This window comes from Triticum aestivum, chromosome 5D (genome assembly GCF_018294505.1).
Source record: "Triticum aestivum cultivar Chinese Spring chromosome 5D, IWGSC CS RefSeq v2.1, whole genome shotgun sequence".
In the NCBI taxonomy this organism is placed as follows: Eukaryota; Viridiplantae; Streptophyta; class Magnoliopsida; order Poales; family Poaceae; genus Triticum; species Triticum aestivum.
In genome coordinates this window covers 51,223,107-51,229,314 of record NC_057808.1, presented here as the reverse complement: position 1 = coordinate 51,229,314, position 6,208 = coordinate 51,223,107, and the positions used below count along the sequence as shown (strand labels likewise).

Sequence of the window (6,208 nt, the reverse complement as noted above, 5' to 3'; positions counted from 1 at the left end):
ATGGCGGCGACGACACACGAGTGCGTCTGACCGGATTGTGCCCCAGGCCCGGTATGTGGCCCGGCTAGGGCTTCCGAATATGTTTCGGCTTCCGGCTTTTGATTTTAGGCTTAGGTGAGTGGTTTGGGTAGTGGCCCAGCTAGCACCCCTTCATCATTTTGGATAGGAGTAGCGGCATGTGTTGCCAAGATGGTGGATTCAGGCACATTATTGTAATACTTTGTAAGGTCTTCGAGAATAATCAATAAAGTGGCCGTATGCATCTCCCAGATGCAGAGGCCGGGGGTCATCCTCCTTTTCTAAAAAAATATGCTTCGTACATTTTTTTTGTTTTAAGCAGAGGAATTGACATCATAATTATGGTAAGTGTCTGATGCATGTGAGGGTGTTTCTATTACCAAAAAGGGTTTTCCCCCGCTTTGTATTCCAAAGCAAACCACCAAAGTACACATCGCAATGCTAGGGCGAGCAGCACAACAAGCCCAAAGAAAAAGAAGAAGAAAAAATGCCAACAACGGCAGCTCGACAAAGCGCGGATGACCCGCGACCGCTGCGCCCTCCGGAAACAAACCACCACAGCCCGAGGCTCCGAACTACCGCGAACTAAGCAGCACCTCCAAGAAGGGATGCGACGCCGACGATGCTGCTGCCCGGACAAGTCCTAGGGTTTCCCCCAGTACGCGGAGGGAGGTGGGGGATAGCTACTCCCGACGCCCTCCAAGAAGGGATAGTGGCACCCGCCGGTGTCACCGCATCGGAGCCGGACGAACCGGCAAGGATTTCTCCCGCACGCCAAACCCCACCAGCCAATCGGAGCCGACCAGTCAAACCACCGCCCAACTATGCGCCACGACGGTTGTGCCGCCACCAACACCGTCTCGCTGCGAACACCACCACGAGGCCAAGAAGAGCGGAGAGAAGATCTGAGCGACGGGAGCAGCAGCATCAAGGCCGAGCGGGAGGGAACCACCTCCACCGCCATCGTGCGGGAGGCCCGCGCCTCCGGCACCATCGCGGTAGCCGCCCGGACATGGCAGCGGGGCATACCAGGCCACCCCCGCCCCGGCCAGGCCCGAAACGGGCCCGCTAAGCCCCGCCGGCCACGCTGCAGCAAGCTGGCGTCGACGCCGCCAGCCCCCGCCGATCATCGCTGCTCGCCACCGCCTCCTGGAGGCCACGTCGACGCCACGCCTGTAGCCAGCCCGCCCCGACCCAGATGGAGCCCGAAGGGCCCAGATCTGGGTCGGGCGGGCGCCGCCAGCCCGCGCCGCCGCGCAGCCCCGCCGCCAACGGCGCCGCCGCCGCCCGGAGCTCGCCCCCGCCGCCGCGCAGGACCGTCGCCGCCTGAGGACACTGCCCGGAGCCGCTCCGTCCCGCGCCGGAGAAACCCTAGATGGGGAAGGGCTGGGGGGCCACCGCCACCAACGCCGCCCGGGCCAGGCCCGAGGCGGGCGCCGGCGACGGCGGCGGGGAGGAGGAGGAGGGAGGGGGACGCGCGCGGGGACGGAGGGAAGGCGCGGCCGGCCGCCCGCGGGGGCGGTGCGGTCGCGGACGAGAGAGGGGGGAGGCCGGGTCAGAGGGACTCTTCATCAGGGTGTTTCTATTTGAAGCCAAGTTATGAATTATTTATTTTCTTTGTTGTTGTAGGCAAAAACAATGAACATCTCATATTGTAGGCGTAATTCTATTTTTGAAATATTCTTTCAAGTTGTGCCATGTAGGGATGTTTATTTATTACTAATTTCTTGCAGTTGGTCGGATACTTTTGTGCTCCTTTTGTGTACCAATGCTTCCGTTTTATTTGGTGGACTTTGTAATATTTATAGCAACGTTGTCTGTAATTAAGTAACCATGTGTATTTTCTGGATCTATGCTCACTTTAGCTTGTAAACTCCTTCCACAACCAAAGTGTCTAGCTTGCATGTGTCTATAAGAGAGCGAAACTGTTGTTGTTATTTCTCCGGTACTTCTAGGGTGTTTTCTTATCCCCTGATGAAGAGGTTCACATTTTAGGTATGTAATCCACATGTAGAAGGTTTTGCAACCATAGTATTGATTACGGAGAGTGATCACTTGAATTACTTCCGATGCAAATTTTAATAGCCTCTGGCATATCTTGGCTTGACCTTCAACTGGGTGGGGAGCTTTGTTAGGATGGGCTGCTATCGAAGGCAGCCTAGATCCTGCAGTCATCCTTCCACTGTATACTGCTGGTATATGCATAATCAGGTATTTTCCTAGTGGTGTTCTTTCATATGTAAATTGAGCAAAAACGGCATTAAGGTTTGGAGATTCGGCCAAGCAATGGATTGGTGCCTTTGGTGCTGCATCAACTGGCAGCTTGGCGCTCAGTGGACATAATGCTGATCTTGGTTGGTGCTCCTTATCAGATGGCGGAGTGTCCTATGAAGAATAAAATGTTTTTGACATAACATTGACTACATACTTTAATCATGTGGGATAGGACATCGTGGCCCTACTACCCTCTTCTGACAGCTGCAGCTGGGCAGTTGGTAGACTTATCTGATCACGCAGATTGCAACAGGCAGGAAGTAAGCTTCTTCAGATTGAAACCATGGAGATTTAGAACAAATGGTGTGTTCATTGGTTTGTTAGACGTACCATTACTAAGTGCTTAGACTCGTCTAATCCCTTCCTGCTGGTTTGTCTCAAATAAGTGGTTTGGAGCTCTGGTATTTACTGGAATTTTGTTCAGGCGACTTGCATCGTGATACATACATGCATACATCAGGTATGTTGTTCTCTCTAGGATTTTGATAGTTCTGATATAGAACCAGTACATATTTCTGACTAGTACGAGAAGGACAATCAGACTGTTTTAACCTTGTGATCTGCTAGATGCAGTCTACTGCAGACTTAATATCTGTATGTTTTTGTCTCTCTGTTGTAACATGTGCTTTTCTCAGTTTCTTCACCACTCACAAATCTTCGAAAATGTTAAAAATCTGACGTTGGATTTTTGCTAAATATCTGACGATTAGATTTGCCATAAGAAAACAAATAAAATTGCCAGGCTTGTCTATAAAGATTTGCCATATTCTACGGTGAAAATTGTCATGTAGCGTAAACAATCAACAGAAAAATTGCGATGTTCAAGCATTTTCCTTAATTTACATATTTTTATAAATTTTAAAGGTTTTTCATGAATTATAAAGATCTTAGAGAAGTTAACTGAATATATGATCATTTCACACAAATTAGAGCATTGTGTCTGAACTCTTCTCTTCCTGTCTATTCTTCAGAGCGAGGCACATTTTCTTCAGAATGCAGCTCCCAAACTTCATTGCATAAACCGCCAATCAGATCACTAAGAAACATCATCAGCGGCCAATCATGTCATTCAATATACCCACGTTTTTTTAAAGAAAGGGGTTCCCACCCCCCCCCCCCCCCCCCCCCCCCGCCCCCGCCCCAACTTTTATTAAAAAGATAAGACGAAACCGACACGTCCAAGACATCTTACAGCGCTCGGCAACAGCCAAAGTTGTTGTTACAGAAAGAAGGGTTTTTTAAGCTACCCTATTACATCACAGGAAGCCCAGCCAGGAGGCTGACTGACAAAAGGCAAAGTCAGGTTGTTTCAGGATACCCACATCCACCGGTATATTCAATTGTCTGAACAGAAATCAATCAGAACGGACGAGGAGAAAAAAGCAGCAACCCAGAAGATTGTACCACGTCAGCATTTTTGCCTCAAACGGCCACAAGGTTCAAATTAGACTAGGATTTGATGGTTCAGAGTGCTAATTTTAGGGAATAAAATTTAAAGATTCGCATTACCTAAACTCTACAAGTTAAAGGCTTACAATGAACCTTACTCTATGCATGCTAAAAAAAAGTTAAGGTGCAAACCAGCCGAAACGTGGCATGTAGGTCCAAAAAATCAAATAAGTAAACAGTAAATCAAATAAGGAAGTAATCAGTAAATCAAAAGAGGACTCAAATAATACTAGAAGTAACTCTGAGAAAATAAGGAAATATGTATACTTTGCTTTAAAAAAAACAGCCGGTAAACATCAATGGTGTGACTGTGTGTTGTAGCCCAGAGCTGTTTGATCTGGGGCTTTGTAGGGTGAATATAAATTCAAGGGGAAACTGAAAAATGGTATGGATCAGGATCATTCCCGGAGCAGCGAATGACTAAGCTGTAACACCGATTTTTTTATTAATAATAAATGGTAATTCTGTAATTACCGAACTAGTAAATGACCAGCGGAAATTGTGAAAATAGTAAGGACGCGCGTCCAAGGCTGGCCGCTGTTACTAACCTCGTCCAAGTGTGGTCGCTATTGTTAGCAGCGTCCCTAGTTTCGTTACGGCCCAGCCCAAATCCCCCTGAAGTGGCTGTCCCAAATCTCTGTCAGCTCCTCGCCGCAGCAGATTGGCGGCGGCGCCGCTATCCCTCGGGCGGTAATGGTGCTCCTGTAGCCTCCTTCGTCGCCCTCCGCTCGCCGCTAGTCCTACTCCCCAATCCCTCACACCTCTCCGACCAAGAAAACCACTCACCGGCGCGGCTGCTCCCGTTCGAATCCGGCCTCGTCCACTACATCCTCCCCACCAAGGACGACTTCCCACTCTCCCCGTCCGGCCTCCGGCGACGCTGACCGTGACCGCATCATCGTGAGCCCTGTCTCTCCACCCTTCTCCCTGTTCTAATATGTGTCTGTCATGCGAATTTGGAAGAAGTAAGAACGCCTCAGCTAAATAAATTCACAATTGGACTTGATTGAAATCCTTTTGTAGCTGATGAATTTAAAATTAGACTAATGCTTCACTGTTTGATAATCCTGGAGTTGTGGTGGTCTGTTATGAATACTCAAATTTGATTTAGGTGGTTTATCATCCAATTTGACAGAAACAAACATTGTGTTATGAATACAGAATTTGATTTAAGCTGGTTTCTCATAATTTGGCACCAGGAAACATTGTTGGCAATGGATACAGCTGGGCATTTCGGTGATTTGTTATGGATGCCTCACAGCCAGCAGAAAATATCAAAAGCTTGGGAAAATGTGAGCATCCTATAATTTGCATCTGTTAGATTAGTGGTTGACTTGAGACTAATTCTTTTATATATTGATGCAGCCTGACAATTGCTTGAATGTGTGGTGTCATCGTGTTGGCATCCCATTTGATCCTTTGTGTAGCTCAACTTTAGAGAACCTAGGTTTTTACCAGATTGCAATGATGAAGAAAATCAATGTCGATAAATATTTGATATCGGCATTGGTCAAGCGCTGGCGGCCTGAGACAAATAGTTTTCACTTACCTGTAGGTGAAATGACAGTTACGCTGCAAGATGTGAGTTGTTTGTGGGGGTTGTCTATCCATGGTAAACAACTTATTGGCAAAGATGATGCATCATGGTCTTAGTTAATTGAGAGGTCGCTTGGGATTCCCATAGATGAACAACACATGAAGCAAAAGAAGAGAAAAGGCGATGGCAATATTACTGTGAAGAATTCACAATACTCTTTAAATCTGGGTAAACTCTGTGAACGCTTCCATGTGATGCCAGATAATCCATTGGACCGAGAGATTAATTGGCATGCTTGAGAAATTGTGCTAGAAATACTTGGTTGAATGGTGTTCACCGATACATCTGGAGATGGAATGCCAGCTATGTATCTCCAGTTTATGTAGAACATAGGGCGGCGAACAGAGTATAATTGGGGAGCAGCTGCTCTTGCTATGTTATATAGACAGTTGAGCATGGGTGTTGCAAAGGAGAGATTAGAAATTGCATGGCCTTTGTTCTTGAATTCATCTGCAGACATTAACAGGTACGAAATAAACATCAAAATTTTAAACTGATTTACTATTGACTCAAGGTTGATTTTTTGGCGACCTATTAGTTCTCATAAACTAGCAATTACCGATTATATTACCATGAATAACAAATAAATCATCTGTACAATGTACACTTGTAGCCATTGAATAGATTAGGTAGAAGACTCAACAAAGGAGATGCAATACGACCGTGCGACAACTTACATCCGCAAACTGCAGGTCAAGTAGATGATCATAATGACGAGCAGCCGGTGAGAAAACACAACTCCTATGATCGATTGGTGATGTCGAATGGCACATCAGCAGCAGGCGCATAAACACCAAACCTTCAAGCTATTCTAGTACAAATCCATCGGCTGACTTCAGATGTATCTGAGCAAAACAAACATCTTCTCTA

At 46.9% G+C, this 6,208-nt stretch overlaps 1 long non-coding RNA gene and 1 pseudogene across 1 annotated transcript; both read left to right on the top strand.

Moving 5' to 3' along the window:
• The first annotated feature begins 842 nt into the window (after positions 1 to 842).
• Positions 843 to 2,732, top strand: LOC123120232 (4-hydroxybenzoate polyprenyltransferase, mitochondrial-like; annotated as a pseudogene).
• Positions 2,733 to 4,331: 1,599 nt separating this feature from the next.
• On the top strand, positions 4,332 to 5,501 carry LOC123124283 (uncharacterized). Its single transcript, XR_006461029.1, has 3 exons — positions 4,332 to 4,641; positions 4,941 to 5,033; positions 5,107 to 5,501. It is a non-coding gene; the product is annotated as an uncharacterized lncRNA (long non-coding RNA).
• Positions 5,502 to 6,208: the final 707 nt, after the last annotated feature.